This window comes from Brachyhypopomus gauderio, unplaced genomic scaffold (genome assembly GCF_052324685.1).
Source record: "Brachyhypopomus gauderio isolate BG-103 unplaced genomic scaffold, BGAUD_0.2 sc98, whole genome shotgun sequence".
Taxonomy (NCBI): domain Eukaryota; kingdom Metazoa; phylum Chordata; class Actinopteri; order Gymnotiformes; family Hypopomidae; genus Brachyhypopomus; species Brachyhypopomus gauderio.
The window spans coordinates 709845-733153 of NW_027506919.1; the positions used below are offsets into that span (position 1 = coordinate 709845).

Consider the following 23309-nt stretch of genomic DNA (forward strand, 5'->3'; position numbering starts at 1 on the left):
TTGATCACTCTAAATTGCCTGTAGGTGTGAATGTGTGTGTGTGTGTGTGTTGGCCATGTGGTGGACTAGTGACCTGCCCATGGTGTGCCCTGCCTTCACCCAGAGATGCTGGGATTGGCTCTGACCCTGACTAGCATCGAAATTTGTCCTCCGCGTTTTACCCATCTGTGCAGTTAGAACACACACACACACACACACACACACACACACACACACACACACACACACACACACACTCGTTAATTAAGCGCTATACACTCCGGCCACATTATTAGGTACGCCTAAAGGTGATTTAAGTGACTTTGAATGTGGCATGGTTGTTGGTGCCAGATGGGCTAGTCTGAGTATTTCAGATATTGCTGATCTACTGGGATTTTTATGCACAACCATCTCTAATGTTTACAGAGAATGGTCAGAAAAAGAGAAAATATCCAGTGGGTGGCAGTTCTGTGGGTGTAAATGCCTTGTTGATGCCAGAGGTCAGTGGAGAATGGACAGATTGGTTCGAGCTGATAGAACGGCAACAGTAACTCTAACTAGTTCTTTTAAAGCTTCTTTTAAAGCTCCACAATTGTGGAATAATCTTCCTGCCTCTATTCGGGACTCAGACACAGTCTCAATGTTTAAAACTCGATTAAAGACTCATCTGTTTAGTTTGGCCTTTGATTAATCTGTTACATATTTACTACATCTCGTATCTTTTCCCTGAGGTTCACCTGGAGAGTAACATTGCAGTCGGAGCCTACAATACCAGCATCGCTGCTCCGACACGGAATGAAAGCCTGGCGTTCATCAACAGACATTTACAGTGACAATATCAAAACCCAGAACTTCCATTTTTACCTTTACTTAGTCTGATTGTGTGATTTGTGGGTGACTTTAAACACCTGGATATCACATACTATAGACACATCCTTTCTTCTGTCCATGCAAGCTTGTTCAATGTGTTGCCAGTGGTACTGTCACCTGCTGGTTTAGCATGGTACCAACAATATGGACCAGACTCTTTGAGGAATGTTTCCAGTACCTTGAGCATGAGTGTTATGTGCAGATGAGTTAGTGCTCTTTTAAGAACTCAACAAACAGGTGAGTATTCAGTCTATGCTTGATGACAATAATAGACTCTGCAGTCCGAGCAGCTAATGGAAGATCATTCCACCATCTTGGAGCCAGGACAGAGAATAGTCTGGAGCATCAAGTTTTTATATCTGATAGCGTGCCGCTACTGGAAGTCAGTGAAGAGAGTGTAGCAAAGGAGTCATATGTGAGAACTTGGGGAGATTGAAGACCAGTTGTGCTGCAGCATTTTCAATTAATTGTAGAGGTCTGATGACCCGTAGAGGAAGACCTGCAAGTAGGGAATTGCAGTAGTCCAGCTTAGAGATTACTAGAGACTGCACAAGCACTTGAGTAGCTTCCTGTGAAAGCAAGGGTCGTATTCTCCATGTGTTGCAGAGGACAAATCTGCAGGATCTGGTCAGTTTTGAAACGTGTTGAGAAGGACAACTGGTTGTCCAACGTTACACCCAGGCTTTGAGCAGTTTCTGATGGTGTTAACAAGGTGTTCTCAAAGGAAACTCTGAGGTTGTTGTGTGGGTTTGGGGTTCCTGGAATGTAAAGAAGCTCAGTTTAACTAGGGTTGAGCTTCAAGTGGTGAGCAGTCATCCATGAAGCAATATCTGCCAAGCATGGCGAGATATGTCCAGAAACATGGGTGTCAGAATGAGGGAAGGAAAGAATTAGCTGGGTGTCATCAGCATAGCAATGATAAGAGAAATCATGAGACAAAATAATGTCACCAAGGGAACGAGTTTATAAAGAGAAGAGAAGAGGGCCTAGGACTGAGCCTTGAGGGACTCCAGTGGAGAGTTTACATAGATTAAATGTGGATCCTCTCTATGTTACCTGATAGGAATGGTCTTCTAGATATGACTGGAGCCATTACCAAGCAGAGCCAGTCACACCTAGGCTAGAAAGAACAGAGAGGAGGATGTTGTGGTTGACTGTGTCAAAGGCTGCAGAAAGATCTAGAAGAATTAAAAGTGATGATAGCTTGTTAGCCTTGGCAGCGTGGAGCTTCCCGATCATTGCTTTAAGGGCCGTTTCTGTTGAGTGTGCCCGTGTGAAGCCAGACTGATTAGGATCATGGAGTTGGTTCTGGATGAGGAAGAGAGATAATTGGTCATAGACTGCTCGTTATAGAGTTTTACCGATCTGTAGTCGTTCATGTCAGAGGTGTCAAGTGTTGCTTTTTTCAAGATTGGTACCACGCTTGCCATCTTGAACACTGTAGGTACATGACCCGAAAATAAGGAGTTGTTGATGATTGCTGAGATGAATGGAAAGAGATCTCTTGACGTTTTCTGGAAAAGAGTGGAAGAAATTGGATTCAGTGGGCACGTAGTAGGATTGCTGGAAGTCAGACGTTTATGTATCTTGTCTGAGGAGAGAGGGGAGAAAGAAGCCAAGGAGTTGAGTGTTGGGTTAGAGATACTAGTAGGAAGGTTGGGAGCTGGGGAGAAGGACTGACGGACTGCTGCAATCTTCTCTTCAAAGAAGATGACAAAATCCTCAGGAGTAAGAGAGGATGGAGGAGGGGGTGAGGGAGGGTTAAGGAGAGAAGAAAAAATACTGAATAGCTTGGGTGGGTTGGATGCAGATGATTAAATTTTCTTTTCTTGACTTTGCTGATGTGACTTCCAGTGAGAACTTTGAAAGGAGAGATTGATATGAGCGGAGGTTTGAATCTAGGCGACTTCTCTTCCACCACCTCTCTGCAGTTCTTAGATCTCTCCTGTGGCTGCGTAGCGCTTCAGTTAGCCAGGGGGTGGATGGAACAGATCTCTTAAGCCTGGGTGAGGGAGGACACAGAAGATTAATGGATGAAGAGAGCTTAGAGAGAAAAGTATTGGTAATTGTGTCCAGTGAGAGAGAAGACAGACAGGAATACATACACAGGAATTGGCAGACACATTATGGAATAGAACAAACCTTATGGATACTAGTAGGGAAAGAGAATAGCAGAATAAGTTGACACTTAGCTGGGTTAGAGGTTCAGTGTGTTTGGAGGAAAGTAGATTAAAGCAGAGAGCGTAGAATCACTGACGGAGGTCAGAAGCTACTGCATGTGTCTGTAGCAGAGTTGTCCTAATTTATCTGTTTTAGTTAGTGCTATATCCACCCCCTAATTCACACCTTGGACCAGGGTGAAACTACACCTAAAGTGAGTAATTACAGCCAACAACAGCTAACAAGCAACAAGGTTAGGATAAGAAGCCTGGAATTTACCAGAATCTGAGGCAAAAGTAATTAAACTCAAATCCTACCTTAACCAATCACAGGATGTTCCAAGACTAAATACACAAAGCACACAAGCAAAAAGATTTATGATGATTGTGTTACTGGTTCAAAACTACACTGAAATAAATGAACACGTGTCTGACAAAACGGATGTCAGTTTGATGTCTTTATCCTTCCATCACTCTATTTCTGTGATGTCATTCACCGTAGACTATGTGCAATATGCAGGTATGGTAACTTTACATTAATGTTGTAGGCTAATTGTAAAGGGGCATTCATTTTGATTAATGTTAGCTAAACTTGTGCAGGGTGGCCATTTGCAATATGACCCTTTTGATGGCCTGGGTTTATTGCTGGGCTGCTCTGTGTGGAGTTTGCATGTTCTCCCTGTGCCTGTGTGGGTTTTCTCCGGGTACTCTGGTTTCCTCCCACAGTCCAAAGACATCCATGGTAGGTTGCTTGATCACTCTAAATTGCCTGTAGGTGTGAATGTGTGTGTGTGTGTGTGTTGGCCATGTGGTGGACTAGTGACCTGCCCATGGTGTGCCCTGCCTTCACCCAGAGATGCTGGGATTGGCTCTGACCCTGACTAGCATCGAAATTTGTCCTCCGCGTTTTACCCATCTGTGCAGTTAGAACACACACACACACACACACACACTAGTGATTACTAGGGGGCTGTGGTTCGGATAATGGATGGATGGATGGATGGGTTTATTGCTTTGAATTTGACACTTAACACTGACTAAAACCTGACTGGATGATTAAACTTTATGATCAAAATGGTTATTTCTTTAGTTTTGAAATCCCAAATTACAGTAGCCATACAACTGCCGATGACAAACCAACACATGCATATGATAAAAAAAATGATAATTTAAAACTGAATGAGTAAAAATTATATTGTTTCACAAACACATAGTATACAACCATAAAACCATAAGCACTGATGCATATTTTTATTTTCATACTGTATTTTGACATACATTTTTCTGGAAACATTACAATTTTTTGGTCATTTAAAAGATTTCTTAATGGTTAAAATTGAATTACATTTCTTTTTAATTACAGTTGATCTTTCAAGTTAAATTCAATTGCCCAATAATAGCCTGGTCTCCTTGATAGTGCACAGGCCAGCCACGATCACATCCCACTATAATGTATCGAGTGCTCGAGAAACCCCGATACTCACATTTGGGGCGTCTTTTTTCTGCCTTTACATTTTTTAACTTGCAGTTGATTAAAGAAAAAGGTTGGTTGCTTCTGTAAAGATTTCCACCCTGAGGCTGGCCCCCTTTACCGCAGACTGCCCTGACGTGCCTCTGCGTGGCCAGGATGAAGGTGTTTTTTTCTTTGCAATTGTTGCTATCATGTCCTGCGGTGATATGCCTGTCACGTATCACTCTGTTACACCAGGCTGAGCTCATGCCCCCATACACGTGCTGTTTGAGGAAGTGTTTGTAGCGCACCATCACATCGGCGGGCTGGCCGTCGGCCCACGGAGCGGCAGACAAGGTCAACATCAAACCCACAACAAACTGATGTATCTCCATGACAATGGTTCTGGAGGGAGAAAAATAATGACACAGATAGACACAAAGAACAATTAACACATCCAATCGAATTATGTTCCACATTTTAAGCATAAGATTCAGAATAGATCATGTTACCTGAAAGAGCTGCACTCTATATGACAACAGCTCTAGGGTTCTCCTCCCCGAAATCCCCCCAAGAAAAATGTTGAGCTGTTTGTCTGTGCTATCATCTAACAAAATCCATCCTTATATACTGTACTGCAGCAGTGTAAGGACATCCTTCCTACCCAGCATTCAACAGGAACATGATAGTCTGTCCAATAAGCCCAGAGCATACCATATTTGGATTAAGCAGTGGGAGATACAATATGCTTACATGTAAAACATATAACCAAGAAAACCTGTGTAGACTTGATTGAGTCACAGCAAAATGACCCAAAAAACTTGAATCTGATTGTGGCTTTGGAATTCACAGGTTACCAAATGAACACTATGGAATTGCCAGTGGTGGACAGTAACTAAGTAAATGTAATTCGTTACTGTACTTAAGTAACATTTCCATGTACCTGTACTTTACTCAAGTACTTTTATTTGGTAAGACTTTATACTTTTACTTCACAACATTTCAAAGCGAAACTTTTTACTTTTCACTTCGTTACATTTACAGAAACATCTAGTTCCTTTTTCATTTTTAAATCAATGCTTAATAAAATACTGAAAGGTCAAAGTGTACCATGTCACAGACTCTAACCAATCAGTGCTCAGTAAGAGATTAAGATTTGTACACTAAATGGCTGAGTGTTACGGGCATCTGCGTTGTCATGTCAGACCTTTTAATTTGGATTGTTTACTGCTGCGCCTCGTTTGGCACCGGCCAATGGTTGTGTGTCCAGGCCCTCTAACGGGATCAAATGTTGATGGCAAATAGACTGGTTTGAGACAATTTACTGTTCTTTTTGGTTGGTGTTTGTATATGATGTCATGTTGGTTTGTACTTTCTTTTGGGTGGACAGTTTGGATGGGGCCCTTGCATTACATTCACGCAGGGGAACACATTGTTAAATACACCAGTTTAGGGGAACGTGCCATGTATGTAGGTTATTGAGTTTAGGTTTGGTTAGGTAGGTTAGTTGTCTTATTTTTGTTTCTTTCCTTTGGCACGGTCCTCAGTCCACTTATAAGAAGTTTATTTTGTCTTACTGTTGACACTCATAGTAAAACGTGGCAAACGAAATCCTTGTGTCTGCGTCCTAGTTCTCGCAGTTCACCTCCACCCCTTCGTGTCTTTCTTTGTTCGGTCGCCTCTACCTAGACAGGGGTGGGTCGTAACACTGAGGATCTGACATGGCTGCAACAGATGGCTTTCCCCAACACCCCAGGCCTTATTTAGCCAAATTGTTTAAATTCTTCCAAAAGAAAAATGATTCGTGTTCCTCCTCTGCATTCCGAAGAACACATCGCTGTCATCATTTATGAACTCGCGTCAAACTTGAAAAACAGATCGAAGTAGGTTTGCCATTAGATCAGTACTACCAACAGGGTGGTTTATATACCCCGGTTAATTATATGAGTGTGTCCTGTTCAGTGTGGTTGACTGCTGTTATGATATGCCATGCGTGTGTCCAGCATCATAGCCTTTAAACGCACCTCATCTTTGTATCCTCGACTCCCGCCCGTTACAGAAAGACGAGCTGTAAGGATGCCAGGATTCCGGCCATCGGGAAAGAGGTCAAGCAAGCACGGGATAAAGAAGGGGAGGCCCCAACGTGCTCCCTCTCCCAGGTCCCTTCGCACGCCCTCACCCGGCGCGAAGTGCGAAGTACCGGACATGGCCTCAGAGAGTGAGGGAGAGCGTATATTCGCTTACCTTCAGCAACATGCTCGCGAGGCTGAGGAGGAGGGACTGGCAGGCTACTACCACAGACTCGCGGATGAAGCCTGTCAAACCGTGTCTGTCAGTCGGCGAGGGACTCCTCCCCCCTGGCAAGAGAGGTGCACATAGGCACGGCAGGAGACGTGATGCTCGCCACCGGAGAAGTGGTGCTTGCGCGGCCAGAGGACGAGTTCAGGGATGAAGACTCTGAGGAAGAGTAGTATTCCCCCTCAGTGTGCTCAGAAAGCACCGTTTACTATGAGGGGGATGACATCAGCCCTCCTTCATTGGTGTACGAGGCAGAGAGGGTAGACTCCGAGGAGGAGGAGTATTCTCCCTCAGTGTGCTCAGAAAGCACCATTTATTACGAGGGAGAGGACGTCAGCCCCCCTCCGTCAGAACACGCAGCTGATCCAGGGGAGTACAGAGAACATGTCAGCCCCCCTCCGTCCGAGTATGAGGAGGAGGACACCAGTTCCGATCGTCCTGAGGGCTCAGAGAGCGAAGTATGCTCTGAGGGGGAGGCGGAGAGCCTGCCCTCGTCGGAGTGCTCCGAGGGGATGGTGAAGTCGAGAGGGAGGAGCCACCGGGCCAAGGACACTCCACGATATTCCTTGGAGGAGGAGAAGATGGACTGTCCAGAAGGCAGTACACCAGAGGCCGCCAGCATGAGGAGCTGCTGCTCCTCCTCCGAGGAGATGGAGCTTGAAGAGGTAGGGCGAGAGCCGCCACCTAAACACCTAAAGCCCCCCCCCCCCCCCCCCCCCCAGGAGCATGGCTAAGGCATGAACCTGCAAAGCGCCCACACGAGGCGTTTCCCAGGACTCCCAGTACTCCCAGGCAGCCTCGCGTCGGACAGCGTCCTCCAGTGTCTGCCAGAGGGACCACATGCCATCCGGCCCAGAAACTGGAGCCTAAGCAAGCTACTACAGCTGCCAATGCGGGGCAGTGCCCGCGGGGCTCCGCGAGAGGACAGAAGGGGCTCTATCACGCTACAGCCCCGAACCCCTCCCTTCGGGCATGGGTTAATGTTGTCCATGTCTGTATATGTACGTCTGTGGGTGTGGCTGGGTGTGTGTGTGTGTGTGTGTTTACTTGTCTCGTTAGACTAATGTGTTTCACGCGGTGCTTGTAAGGCTACGTGTATATAGTGTGTGTGTTTGCATCGTGTGGTGCTCGTCTTTAATGTGACATTTGTTGTGTGTTGGATTGTTTCAGCACGCCGTGAGCGTGTACTGTTCAGTGTGTTTACTGTTGTTACGATATGCCATGAGTGTGTCCTGTTCAGTGTGGTTGACTGCTGTTACGATACGTCGTGAGTATGTCCACCGTCAAGCCTAATAAACATAGCCTTTGAACGCACCTCGTCTTTGCATCCTCGACTCCCTCGCGCCCGTTACATGCTGACACTGGCAATGTTGAGCATATGTTTTGATGTTCTTTGTCGTAAAGAATGACCTATAAAGAAAAATATGGTTTGTTCTTTAGTAAACCCAAAGTTCATCACTAAAACAAACTGTTGAGCTGGTGCCAACAATCCAGACAAGGAAACGTACAGTGACTACTTCCTCTCTAGAATATGCTGGTGTGTCTTCAGGGGCTGATCCATATTCTGAATCAAAACCCACAATCTGCATTTCATGTTCTATAATTAGCATCATTCCAAAAAGTGTTTTTTGTGAGAAAGATATGTCACATTCTGAATACTTGTGATATCACATTGTGAATACTTGTGGAAATCACCGAATTTCCTGCATAATATTTTGTGGAATTATTGGTATGTAGTCCATATGCTTCTTGGCCTCAAGTTTACACTAACAGTCAAAGGTTTTGAACACCCTAATTTATTTTATATTTCTGACATGTTTTCTTCACAGCTAAAGGTGAGACATGCTAACTAACACATGTGAAACTGTGTTTGAAGGTGTTGTCCTGTGAGCCATTTATAATGTACGTGTCTGAGTCGGATACATGTGGTCTGCTAGACCTCTTCCTGTCAATGTTTGCTGTGGTTTTAAGTGGCCGTTCATGGTGTACTCACTGACACACATTGGCATTCTTTGCAATGTCCCTTAAGGAAATGCTTATAATAGTCTGTGTTTATTTGCCAATTTCTTGTTCACCTCTACATTTACACAGAGAGAGGACATACAAGTTAATCAGTAGTTGGGACACCTTGGGGCACCTCAGAAGACATGAACAAAAATGTTCTTTCTAGGAAGGTTGTTTAAATATGATACTGTGAGGTGAATTGCAACAGCCAAAATGTTTCATAAACAACTAAACTGCTGACACTGGCAATGTTGCAGTTTTGAATGTCATATCACAGCATTTTCATATTTGTATGCAACTACCAATAGAAAAGAATGCCCTCATTTTTATTCAATGATTGATTGCATATGGGCACAGTTGTAGTATCCATTGATCTATACTATGTTAAACTGAACACTTGAGTGCTTACAATGTGCATCCTCTAATCCAACTACCATGATCTACTGTCCTAATCCTCCTCCTTCACTACTGTGATCTGTTGTCCTAACCCAAAAACTAGGACGACTGCAACGTTTTATACTGGGCTGAATCCGAAATGTTGTACTTAAACAGTAGGCATTAGATTTCAATGCAGTACGTTCTGCTCAACCGTTAAAGTAGTGAATTCTTTCAGTAGGTGACTGGGCAGTTTTCATAACCTTGAACATGCTACCTGTGATCTCGTACTGCTTTGGCGTACTGAATAGGAGAGAAGTACAGCATTTCGGATTCAGCCCTGGTCTTTTACCAATTGTGCTGGTCAATCAATCAATCAAATTTTATTTATATAGCGCTTTTTACAACAGTTGTTGTCACAAAGCAGCTTTACAAGTGCCGGGTCCTAGCCCCCAGTGAGCAAGCCAAAGGCGACAGTGGCAAGGAAAAACTCCCTAGTTTTTTACATGAGGAAGAAACCTTGAAAGGAACCAAGACTCAGGGGGGGAACCCATCCTCCTCTGGCCGACACCGGTCACCATGACAACACAACAATTTATACAGAAAGAAGAGAAAGAAAAGGAAAAAGATGTAATAATGTCCATCATGGTGTAGGCATCCGGTTAGGCAGGAGGTGGCTGGCCCAGGATGGATCGCTGGTCTCCTCATCTCATTATTCCTCAAGCAGGCGGGCAGCCATGTGGAGAAATGAAACAGGGAAAATTAGCACTGCATGGGGAAATATACAGGACAGGTGAAATTATAAACATTTCTGGAGTGTGGCAGCAACTCCGGCATTAAGTTAAACTATTACAGCCTAGCTAAAAAAAGGCAGAACCAGAAGGTAACACAGGCTTGGGGGCATCCTGAGACAATGGCATCCATCCACTGCACTGTCAACAAACTTGAGTGACCACTAGCAGTGACAGGATGACAGCACCAGCGCCCCAGTCTACCGTAAAACTCTTTGCCTGTGAACCCCTGGATCTGTATCTTTATCTAAGGAGGGATATTAATTATCAAACGCTAAACTAAATAAGTGGGTTTTCAACCTAGATTTAAAGATTGTTACTGTGTCAGAGTCCCGGACGCATTTAGGAAGATCATTCCAAAGCTGGGGGGCCTTACAAGAAAAGGCTCTTTTCCTAGTCAGTGCTGCTGATTTGTCTGGGTTACTTCTTGCTTCTTGATCTTAGTGCAGCTTTTGACACAATTGATCATAGGATCTTGCTAAAGCAGTTAGAACGCTGGGTTGGAGTCTCAGGCACAGCCCACAACTCTTACTTAACAAATCACCATCAGTTTGTAGAGCTCAATAATATTCCATCCAAACGTACAAAAGTTAAATATGGGGTCCCGCAAGGCTCCATTTTAGGACCACTACTATATTTACATTATATATGCTACCATTGGGCACAATTATAAACAAACATGGTGTAAATTTTCACTGCTATGCAGATGACACCCAACTTTACATATCAGCCAAACCTGATGACAAACTCAGTTTAGGAAAAATTGAGGCCTGTGTAAGAGATATTAAATGCTGGATGTCTCTAAACTTCCTCCAACTTAAAGAGGACAAAACAGAAGTTCTCCTCCTGGGCCCTAAGGCCTCAAGACAGAAAATTCCAGATCTAATGCTTAATCTCGCAGACTACCCCATTACACCTGGCACAGTAGCCAAAAACCTAGGCGTCATACTCGACTCCGACCTATCATTTGATAAATACATAGATAATATTTCTACATCTCCGCAACATTGTCAAGTTAAGAAATGCATTATCACAGGATGATGCAGAAAAATTGGTACACGCCTTTGTTAGCTCTAGATTAGACTACTGTAACTCACTACTGTCAGGATGTTCAAATAGGAATCTAAATAAACTTCAAATAGTTCAAAATGCCGCAGCCAGAGTTCTGACCAGAACTAGAAAATTTCAGCATATTAGACCAGTCCTACCAGCCCTGCATTGGCTCCCAGTTAAATTCCGTATTGATTTTAAAATTCTATTATTAACTTATAAAGCACTGCATGGGATTGCTCCTGAATACCTCCAGGAACTTATTTCCTACTATGAACCCCCACGCCCACTAAGATCACAGGGTGCTGGTCTTTTATTAGTTCCACAAATTAATAAGGTAACAGCAGGGGGAAGAGCCTTTTCTTGTAAGGCCCCCCAGCTTTGGAACAACCTTCCAAAGTGCGTCCGGGACTCTCTGTCACTGCTCGTGGTCACTCAAGTTTGTTGACAGTGCAGTGGATGGATGCCATTGTCTCAGAATGCCCCCAAGCCTATGTTACCTTCTGGTTCTGCCTTTTTTTTAGCTAGGCTGTAATAGTTTAACTTAATGCCGGAGTTGCTGCCACACTCCAAAAATGTGTTTAATTTCATCTGTCCTGTATATGTCCCTGTACAGCGCTAATTCTCCCTGTTTTATTTTCTCCACATGGCTGCCCGCCTGCTCGTGGAAAAATGAGATGAGGAGAGACAAGCGATCCATCCTGTGCCAGCCACCTACTGCCTGACCGTATGCGTACAGCAAGATGGACATTTTTACATCTTTTCCTTTTCTTTATCTAAATTGTTGTTGTTGTCATGGTGTCCGGTGTCGGCCAGAGGAAGATGGGTTCCCCCCCTGAGTCTTGGTTGCTCTCAAGGTTTCTTCCTCATGCAAAAAAAACTAGGGAGTTTTTCCTTGCCACTGTTTGAGGTTTCTGTCTGACAGAGACAGATACACCGCCATCTTACCCTCTGTAGTCACAGGTCTTTGTCTCGGACAGACACAACCAAGGAACGAACCAAACATCTTTTCACAAAGATGTGTTGGTCATTTTCTGGTGTCTGACCAATGTGGCCTGATGATTTCACATTATGAGTTTTCCACATATGGAAAAACACCTCATGCCCCATTTTCTTGGTAGTATGAAATATGGTCTATGTGAATAGAAGCCCTGCTCTGATATTGTAGAGGTTTGTGTGGAAAACATACGCTGAAATAATCAGGCCCACTTGGGTTAAAAACTTTTTTTGAATATCATGATGGTGTCGTATTAAATGATTTCTCAGATTTGTTGTATTCCCACAATATTTCACCTCCATGTTGCACAGTTTACACACAGCTGTGCTTTTATCCAACTCTTCCCTACCATCATGGTTTCTGAATCCAAAATGTAACCATACATCTGCCTTCAGGTTCTTGGGCATTTTTACTCTTGCTGCAGCCATGCTTAACTGATCACCCCAGCCAAGTGGCAGTGCTCGAGAAAAAAAGGATGGTTTCACGAGATAAAACGCGAGATGTTAAAACGGTACGCATATGCGGAAAAAATTGGCTAATTCTAAAGATCGATCTCAGGTTTCATAAATCGATATCGAATCACTGAAATGAAGATCGATTTGAATCAAAAGATCGATTTTTTTAAACACACCCCTAGTGAGAGTTACTTTGTTAACAGAGTTAAAGTAACATTCTTTGAGTTATTTTTAATTTTTGTTTACTATTTCAGTAGTTAATTTCACTCCCTAAATATTTAGATATTAACACTAATAAAATGTTAAAATTAGAATATATTCCCATACACTTGAGGTCCTTCAAAGTTGAAATAAAACATTGTGAAAGAAGGTACAATGTACAAACTTTCATCTCTAACACTATATGAACTTTGAATATTAAATCCATTGTTGAAATTAGGTTCAGATGTGACTAGCAATGGTGCTCAAGTAAAAGAAGTACGCAATCACACCAGTCTCATTGAAAATGAAGGATTTAATGAATAAAGTGTACCAATGCAAAACCCGTGACATAATCCAAATAAAGGATACAATAACCAGAAGTCAACTGGTACATACTAGTCAACACAACTAGTCCCTGAACATGAGGGGAGTCCTCACCTCTCATGGGGGGTCTTCAAGACCCACTCACCCCCATAACATCAGTGGGCTTCTACCTACTTAGGAGATCCCTAAAGATCCAGAAATACTGCTTTCCATCTCTGGAGAGAAACACCTGCACCTAAAATAAACACACACATTAATTGTGAAACACACACATAACCTTGCTTAATAATACAATAATACTACATACACCTTGATACAGTGGTTTAGGCTATCAAAATCACATTACTATCCTTTTAATGCTGGTAACAAAATCAGAAATTGACGTTCACCAATTTAGTTTTTCCCTGTTCCACAATAAACTGCGGCGCTGTTCCATTCTGGCGCAAACAAAAAAATGCTGCACCATATATAAAACCGAAAGACACTAACACTAGACCCTAGCGTATAAAAACAAACATTGGTCGTAGTTTGAAGACAAGTATTGTTTTGATATAATTATGCATTTATTTTAATCCTCACTGTCCAATTATGGAGCACTAGCTAGTTAGCTATTGCTATCAGTTTGCTAGTTTATAGCTATTGCTATCAGTTTACTTAGCTAGGTTAGGTATGCTAATATTAACTGTGCTAATCACCTCAACACGTTTGCTATTCGGTCCCTGGCATCAAGGTTTTGTACGTAACCTCCAAGGGTGCTTTATTGTACATAATGCATTTCAAATAATCAAATTAAACCTTTTTCAATAAGCTTGAATAAATCACACTCACAGGGTTGCCAACTTTTGAAGATCACTTGGAGTGAGATTTGAACCTGGGGGTGGCGAACAAAAGTTTTTTTTTTTTTGGGGGGGGGGGGGGGGGGGGGGCGAACGTAAATTGTTACGGGCGGGTGTAAAATGGACACAAATTAAGTATTATATCGCGAGCGATCGATCGCCAGTGGTTGGCGCCAGAGCGAACTAGTAACTCATTGAATCATAGATATGGATCAGAGGTAAATAAACTAGATTTTTTTTTTGGCGTGAGAAATCGGAAGTGTGGTATGAGAGCGTGTGAAGACGGTCAAATGCGTGTGTCTCACGCTCAGTGCGTGAGAGTTGGCAATCCTGCACTCACCGTGTACATCTTTCTCCAAGAGGAAAATGGCGCCAACTTTCTCCATCCGAAATTCGTGGGCGGAGTTTAACGACGTCTTTGTGGGAGTTATTTAGATGGATTAACACTGATTTTATCAACTTTGTCAGATAACTCCAATACTGAACATCATTTAAATCTAACAGTGTTATAATTACTCTTTGGGAGTGAAAATCAACTCGGAAATGTTTAACTCTCAAAATTTAACTCTCCAGTTTTTGCTGTGTACTGCATATTGCTTTGTAGCCCAATTAGTTCACAAGAAGTGTGTAGTAGGCAATGTCAAACACAGCCTTGGTGTGGAGCAGGGAACTGGATGCAAATGTATATTGTTACGGGTTATTTACAGTAAGTACAATTAGTTGTGGTGTTTGTCTTGGCGTATTTGTGGTGGGTGGAATAGGAACTCGGCGAGTAAAGATGTTCTGGTTTATGTTTTCATCACACCAACACACTCTCTCCTCCATGCAGAGGAACAAGCACATATTCAAAAATATACAAAATATCTGCATTATGAAAATTTCAAATTTTTGATTGATCAGTCTATGAGATGTTCTTCCATTCTTCTGTCAACTGCTGGTGCTACATGGTCCCACCACATCTCGTTTTTTCATTTTTTGGCTTTCTCCCCTGCAGCGTGACATGTTCTCTTCACAGCTGAAGGTGAGACATGCTAGCACATGTTAAACTGTGTTTGAAGGTGTTGTCCTGTGAGCCATTTATAATGTAAGTGTCTGAGTCAGATACATGTGGTCTGCTAGACCTCTTCCTGTCAATGTTTGCTGTGGTTATAAGTGGCATTTCATGGTGTATTCACTGACACACGTTGGCATTCTTTGCATTATCCCTTGAGGAAATGCCTATAATAGTCTGTGTTTCTTTGTCATTTTTTCACCTCTACATTTACACAGACAGTATTTAATCAGTAGGTGGGACACCTTGATGCAAAGAATTATCCACTCTTTGCATCAACTTTCAAAACTTCATTTATATATATTACGACAGAACAGCTGAAGGTTTTTGAACTACTGACTGCAAGTGTTTTATTGCTCTGACATTTACTTTCAATTTCAGTTTATTCTATGTTTTTTTAAAAACCAAATAACCTGTGAAAATGTTGTGTTCTGAACATTTGACAAATTGTGTATTGTACTTCATATGCTTGTAATCTCTAAAATAATAAGCTACGTGTATATCCCTATATCTAAATAATAACAAATACTGTAACTTAATGCTACTGCAGGAAATGTTGTACAAATCCAAATTTTGAAGTTGAGGTAAATGAGGATGGTTGAGTCTGGGTCTATCCAGAGAAGAGAAAAAAATTTACACCACACCCTACAGTCATACTGAACTGCAGACATTTGATGGTTATCACACTACACACACATTAACTCAATATGAAGGTTACAGTATTTCTAATAAATCCATTAATAGTAAACGTAATAACTAGTTATTGTTAAAAGGTGGAGAGATGGAGAATGATAAACCCCAGTCACAGCTGTGAGTAACAGCATGTGTTGGGTCTATGTTGGACATTTTGGTAAGTGCTTCCACAAGTTATTTACACTGAGGACACAGGAGACATGTCTGTACTTCCTTCTGAAATTTACAAATTTGTAAGTGTATTCTGGTATACTTACGCCCCCCAATGTCACCAGGGTGCTTGAGCTGCTTGACGACTTCCTGTAAATCTGCAACAGTCCATGTTCTCATAACAAGCATAGGTTCATCCTGACCCGCCACTTCCACCATCGGGCACATCACCTGATCGTTGGTCGTTTCCGGAGTCCACTTCTCCTCTGGAGGTGGGGGCAGGGGCGGCTCGCTGACGTGGACCATGCGTCCTTGGCTTGGTCCGGCTGTTGCGTCTTGCCCGTCTCGCGATCTCGTGTGCAGAGCCACTGAGCTGATTGGACGTGCTGGAGGAGGCTTGTTCCCTCTGACTGGTTTCTGGGGCTTGACGTTGGTGGGGTTGGGTGGGGCCGTCGGGGCGGTTGGGGGTCGCCTGGGACATCCGTCCAGGTCTGGATCTGCAACACACTTAACAGACTGGAGATTCTGAAGTTCCTTTCGAACCTCAAGTTTAGTTTTTGTTTGCAACCTATAATCCCACCGTTTCGCCTCCCCCTCCCACAATTCAAAAGCTTCCCAGTTGACCTTAAACCCATCATATTGTTCTTTTACTAGGTTTCGTTTTAATGCTGCAATTCGGTTCATGTTAAAACTCCCTCCCTCTGGGAAATCACATTTAGTAACCCACATGTGAAATTGTTTTAGACTTTCGGACCCATACCGTTCGTTCATGTACCTTATTCTAGGATGTTCACACAGTATCTCACTGACCTCGCCGCCAGTACGACTACTATTACATCCACCCATTTTGCTGCTTCTGAAGACAACACACTCACGCAGAACCTGACTCTCACTCTCCCTGATACTCTGGTCCTCGACTCTCAGCCGAGGGTGAAACACTCAATCGCTTAGTTACCCCACCCGATAACCGTCACCGTGTATACACGTACCAGGAGAGAAGTCACACTCTGCAATAAGTTTACCTAACACTTTGTACTCACCAGGGTTTAGTTAACTTAACTGTTCGTCTGTTTCCAGGAAAACTCCGACGCCGAGGAGGCAAACACCTGCGAGTCCCGCCCCACGAAATTTGTTGTTGGCTGACTGAAGTAAGCTCTTCAGGAACTAAGCGCTTACTCTCCCCCTCAGATGTGCCGTCCTCAGTCGTGGAGTCCCATCTGGGGTGCCAAAATGTGTTAGAAATTCTGAAACCCTTAAATGGTGAGCACAACAAAAGTCAGAAGCAGTTGGGTTAGATAATAAAGTACAATGATTTATTTCAACAAAGCATGGATTAACCCCTGAGATCTCCGTTACAAACACGCCAGGTGTCTGTCACAGAGAGAGTTAATTCCCCCTTCCGAGCTCTCATCTTTTATACTTTTAATCATCAATACACACGGTGTCCACGAGGTGAACACGAGGTGATCAACCAAATGTGATTGGACAATACATGAAATAATTAACACTGATTTGACAGATGCGTATGACGCATGTCCCCTCCACGCTCAGCATCCTCATGATGTCACGACAGACGACAGAGTGTCGCCGTAGTCCCTTCCAAGCAGAGATTTTGCGTCTCCAGCGAGGTCAGTTTAGGAACACCAGAGGAACATCATGATGTCACGCTGAATTGCGTTTTTAGCAACAGTAATCCGTTCTCTTTTCATGCTGACTAATCATGTGCCCATTTTGATAGTGTAGTGTTTTTATAGGGTAAGGGCATTTATTGAGGGTAAATGATGGATGGATTTTATGTCCAAAATACACCTTGTTTTCGCAGATAAATTAAAGCTAACTTGTACTTCTGCGTCAAACCTACGACGTAGTGGGACATAGGTTATCTGTTGTTTTTGTGTACGAAGTGCTAAGCCCAGGTTTTTAAGTTGCTATTTGTTTTTACATACAGAACACTTGTATTTGTGGTCTTTGACAGCTTTGATTTGATTTGAAGTGATATATATATATAAAAATTTGATAATCAAACTTTGACTGCTTTCTTTAATTTAATAGAAAACGCAATACTTGTACTTGTACTCAGTAATTGAGTAATACATATGAGAATAAACTACTTGCAATAGTACAAATACAAAAATGCTGAATACTTCTGTACTTCCACGTTTTGTGATAGAGTACTTGTACTTTTACTCAAGTATGGGTCTCTGATACATGTTTGGACTAATCCAAGAAGTTCCGGGATGTTCCGGGAGTCTCCCGCATATACTGTAATATATAACAGTTTCCTAATGATCACAATTGAGGTAAAATCTAATAAAACTGGGATTTATCTGACTTGTGGGCATCAGGGAGACTTGTGATATATGATAATCAGATGGTAGAACAAGAGACTTTTCAGTCATAATCGTTTCAAATAATTCACTGTTATTTTTTTCAGTGAAATAAGAATTGTGATACAATTTTCAAGCCATTAACAATATTACTCCATTTAAAATATAATCAGCTCAATTAAATTTATTAATTAATTAAATTTAGCTTTTTACAACAGGCAATCATCATACAGAAATCTGCATCCAGACACCTAAAGAGGAAGCTACTGTCACGTTGAGGACCCCGGCCCCTCCCCTTTGGGCGTGTGTATACGTGGTCCACGTGCTTTGTCTGCGTCTGTGGAACTCTGTGGTGATGGCTATGTCGTGTGATAATGTGTATCACCTGTGAATCGTCTCGTAATCACATGGGGCTAATGTAGTTTGTCTATTTAATGTGTGCTCGCGCGGTGTCCTGTGCTCGTCAATGTCTAAGTTTACACGTTGCTGTGTGTATGAACGTTGTTTGTTGCTTGTGCGCTATTGCGCAATATCTGTTAAAATAAACGAAGTGACGTCAGTCCAGAGGATTCCGTGTCTCGTCCTTCGTGACAGCCCGAACGTCACAGATTGACGAGCCTTAGAGACACAAAGAAGAAAAAAAATGCCAGGCTACAAGGCAAAGTCAAGGAAGGGCAAGAAGCCCTGCATGCGGCATCGCCGCGCGTCTTCCTCCCCCCCGCGCCGCGGCTCCATGCCAACTCAGGCGCAGATGAAGCGGGACCCCGAGTGCGCCTACCTGCTGTGCCCGGCTCGGGAGACCTCCATAACAGGGTTGGCAGAGGAGTACCGCAAGACAGCGGCGCGGGTGTGGCAAGAACGACACGCCGCGCCTCCCAGAGAGCTCTCGCCCATACGGGTTAGTGTCCCCGACCTATACGGGACAGGGACGACACCAGAGGGCGAACTCGAGGGGGACTCCTCCCCGCGCCATAAGACCGTGCCCACGCTGGAGCAGCTGGAGACAGACCCGGTCTGTGCGTCCCTGCTGCGGTCTGCTCGGGAGCAGGACAACCCTGAGAAGGCGGAGAGGCTCCGCCAGGTGGCGGTGCGGATCTGGGGTACGGAATACCCACCTTTCTCCCCTTTGTGGGTGGGCTTCTTAGAGCAATGCGCGACGGAGGGGACCCCCGAGGGTGAGTTCGGGAGTGGGGACTCCCTGAGCGAGGAGGAGGAGGAAGATGAGGGAGACGAACCCGCTCCCTCGGTGTGCGACGCCTCCACCATAGACTACGGTGGAGAGGAGGAGGAAGCCTACCCTCCGTCTGTGTGTGACGCATCCACCGTAGACTACGGTGGGGAAGGAGAGGACTACCCTCCCTCTGAGAGCGAGGCTGCCACCGATGACTACGGTGAAGAGGAGGGGGAGGAGTCGGAGGACGAGGATTACCTTTCTCCGCCCGTGTGCCCCTCTCACACCACAGGGAAGGATGGGGAGTACCCATCGGCAGAGGGCTCCTACACCACAGAGGGAGAGGTTAGCCCTACCCCCCCGGAGAGGTCTGCAGAGACTATGAAGGGGAAGTGGACTCCCTCTTCCGATCGCTCCGGCGACAGTGAGATGGACTGTTCCAGGGGTGGCAGCCAGGTGCAGCCCATGGAATGGAGCCGGAGAGAAGAGGAAGAGGAAATGGAGACGGAAGGGGACCTCCCGCACAGCCCGGTCGGCACGTCCGCCAGCCGCGCTGCTCCAGGCACGTACGCCAGCCGCGCTGCTCCAGGCGCGTACGCCAGCCGCGCTGCGCCCTGCGGAGGGTCCGCAGCAAAGGCTGGAGGAGGAAAGTCCCCCGCAGCGCCTGCAGCTCCCGACCTCTCTCCTCTCCTGGCTCTCCTCCTGGCGCGTAGCCTGGCGCCCATGTCGTGTGTGTGTGTTCCAGTGTTTGTGAGTCTTCCCGTATGTGTACTGAATCCCCTTTTCCCGTGTGTGCCTATGTGTGTAAGCGTGCCTGTGTGTGTATTCATGTCTGTACTGTTGAATGTGTCTAACGTCTTCTCCCCGGTCTTCCCAGGGAGGTGCTAGGTGATTCGTGACGGACGCTTCGCCGAGGGCGGTTAACCCCCAGACGCAGGACTGAGCGCGTCGGATCCGCCCATAGTCGTGGGTTCGGGGCACTCGGTCCTGTTGGCACCCCGGGACGGGTAGTGCCCTTGGAGGGGGCGTCTGTCAGGTTGAGGACCCCGGCCCCTCCCCTTTGGGCGTGTGTATACGTGGTCCACGTGCTTTGTCTGCGTCTATGGAACTCTGTGGTGAAGGCTATGTCGTGTGATAATGTGTATCACCTGTGAATCATCTCGTAATCACATGGGGCTAATGTAGTTTGTCTATTTAATGTGTGCTCGCGCGGTGTCCTGTGCTCGTCAATGTCTAGGTTTACACGTTGCTGTGTGTATGAACGTTGTTTGTTGCTCGTGCGCTATTGCGCAATATCTGTTAAAATAAACGAAGTGACGTCAGTCCAGAGGATTCCGTGTCTCGTCCTTCGTGACAGCCCGAACGTCACAGCTACAGGCATCAGTGAACAGGGGAAAAATGCCTCTCAGACAATTAAGAAAATTAAGACAATTAAACTATGCAGGGTGGGGTTAATCACCCCTGCACATCAATCACATCAGTGCAGAAATGCCCTATCTGACTATCATCTTCCTGTGAATCATTAGTGTGGTAGTCAGCACACACTTGCAGATCTCTGAATCTCATCATTAGACAATTAGTCCAAAACATTAGGGTGTGATAAGAGACAGGAGGAAGAGAGGAGAGGAGGAGAAGGAGGAGGGAGGGAGGAAGCTACAGGCATCAGTGAACAGTGAACTCCTCTCAGAGAATGAGGAAGACGTCTTGAGATGATTCCATCTGACATGAGAAACACATCTTCCTCTGAGTGACACTGGACAATCTGAAAATTGTTAAACCCTTTTCTTGAGGAAAAGCAAACGTTCTTCCAAAATAGAACATACAATTGATTCAGAAACACAACCATTGTGCCAGAATATATTAACTTCCTCAAACGTCTCTGTTACACTGTTGTGCTCGTGGTTAATGACATAAGCAAAACTTTACAGCTTGCTTAAAGCTTCTTGTGAATAGCAGAGGTTCTTCATGGAGCAGTACACTTGAAAACCATGAGTTCTTCACTTCTCCAGCTATCTTTGATGTTACAACACTGCAATGTTTCCCATTTCCCTAAATAAGATTTTTTTAAGAGTTTGAATTTTCCATACAGGTGAATCAGTCTCACAAACATTAAAATGTTTTCTGAACAAATGCTTTCGTAATATATTACCTTGGAGTTTGTGATCATATTTGAAACATTATGGAAATGTTGTTATCTATAATGATGACAGCAGTACTAAAATATCTTGTATGTCAAGCTTAAAGCTCGTTTGGTTGCATAACCGGGAAGGGTAACTACAATATCTAGTATCTTACAATCATGTGACTAAGTAAACAATAGTTTAAAGGCATCACCTCATCTGCATATATATGATTTTGTTCTGATATAAAATGTTGTTAATGCATTTTTGCATATTCATCAGCTGACACACGAGGGAGGAGACAGTTCTGGAGTTTAAAGGGGCTGATGTGTGCAGACTGAAGTTGAGCTGTGATCTTTATCTGCACAGAGGTGAGTCAAATTCCTTCACCAGGGCTCAGATTAGGGGCATTTCAACCACATTTACTAGTAATGGATTTATTAGAAATACTATAACCTTCACATTGAGTTAATGTGTGTGTAGTGTGATGAGCACCAAATGTCTGCAGGTCAGTATGACTGTAGGGTGTGATGTGAATCTTTTTCTCTTCTCTGGCTAGACCCAGACTCGACCATCCTCATTTACCTCACAACTTCAACATTGGGATTTGTACAACATTTCCTGCAGTAACATTAAGTAAGTTACAGTATTTGTTTTAATTTAGATATAGTCAAACTATATATAGCTGATTGTTTTAGAGATTACAAGCATAAAACATAAAATACACAATTGGTCAAATGTTTTAGAACACCTCATTTTCACATATTGTTCATGTCAGAACAATAAAACATCCTTTCAGTCACATGTCAGTTCCTGTTCTGCAGGAATGTAATGTACATGTCGGTACCGCCAATACACTACAGAAGAATGGAAGAACATTTTTTAATTTTCAAATTATTTATCTGTTCTATACTTTATATTTCTATAATTCAATGTCTCAGTTAAGAGAACACTGAAACATTGAATTATAGAAATACTCAACAACCTTTGACTGGTAGTGTAGATTTAAGGTCAACAAGCATATGGACTACATTTCCAATAATTCCACATATTATGTAAATATCAAGTGTTATTGTTTTGTTAAATGGGTTTATGGAGATGAGGTGTACAGCAGTGTGGAACTGCTGTTGTGTAGTTCACCATAAACACCCACACAAATACAAGCAGAGGAAGATGAACTGTGTGAGTGTTTCTGCTGACATCGTGGTACCTGCTGGTCTTCGTTTCTCTCTCCAGAGACATCGCCATGGAGATGCGTTGGCCAGCTCTGACCCTCCTTCTTCTGTGTGTCACTGCGTACACTGATGCTCAGACAGAAGCTGAATTCATCCAAAAGCACATTGCTCCTAAAATGAAACCTGACAGTTGTAACAATGCCATGGAACCACTGAATCAAGGCACAAAGCCATGCAAACTCAAAAATATCTTCATAGTGGACGTTATTGCAAAGGTGAGGAAAGTGTGCAAAAATGGCAAACATTTGAGAGCTAATTATTATGAAAGCAATTATGACTTTAATATTATTAATTGCAAGTTAATTCAATTTTCCCAACCACCTAACTGTAGATACCATGGTTATAATGTGACAGGCCACATTTATGTGGCATGTGTTGGCAAGAAACCAGTGCATTATGGACCTCCCCCAAATGTAACTAAAAGTGAAAATCAAAACATTTAGTTGTGGACAACAGTTCTGTGCCACTTCTAACATATAACAAATATTAATGGAAGACAAATGAGTTTTTTTATGTTATGATAATGTTATAAAGATTTCTGAGCAACTATTTCCTGTCATCTGTTCCTTGACTCTTGTTTCTTGACTATTCCAAAACACTAAACTGCTGCATTGTGTGTGTGTGTGTGTGTGTGTGTGTGTGTGTGTGTGTGTGTGTGTGTGTGTGTGTGTGTGGTCAGAGGGCAATTTGGTTTAGACAGGACATGATTACGAAAGTAAACAAAACAGAGAAACACGGACCGACTGTTTATATATATATATGAACATGAGGAC

The 23309-nt window shown here is 43.7% G+C and overlaps 1 long non-coding RNA gene and 1 pseudogene across 3 annotated transcripts in view; one reads left to right on the forward strand and one right to left on the reverse strand.

Moving 5' to 3' along the window:
- The window catches only part of LOC143496653 (uncharacterized), a 209659-nt gene extending 186574 nt beyond the window's left edge, over nucleotides 1–23085 (forward strand). Inside the window, exons 1-3 of one of the 2 annotated variants that reach the window (XR_013125679.1) lie at nucleotides 21624–21672; nucleotides 21861–21937; nucleotides 22538–23085. This is a non-coding gene — a long non-coding RNA (uncharacterized LOC143496653). Of the gene's footprint in view, nucleotides 1–21623; nucleotides 21673–21860; nucleotides 21938–22537 lie in introns of those variants that run through there. The other variant, XR_013125676.1, reaches the window with a different exon arrangement.
- On the reverse strand, nucleotides 4364–5111 carry LOC143496660 (ribonuclease-like 3 pseudogene; annotated as a pseudogene). Its single transcript, XR_013125680.1, has 2 exons — nucleotides 4971–5111; nucleotides 4364–4863 (listed from the first exon to the last, which is right to left on the reverse strand). The product of XR_013125680.1 is annotated as a ribonuclease-like 3 pseudogene (transcript).
- Nucleotides 23086–23309: the final 224 nt, after the last annotated feature.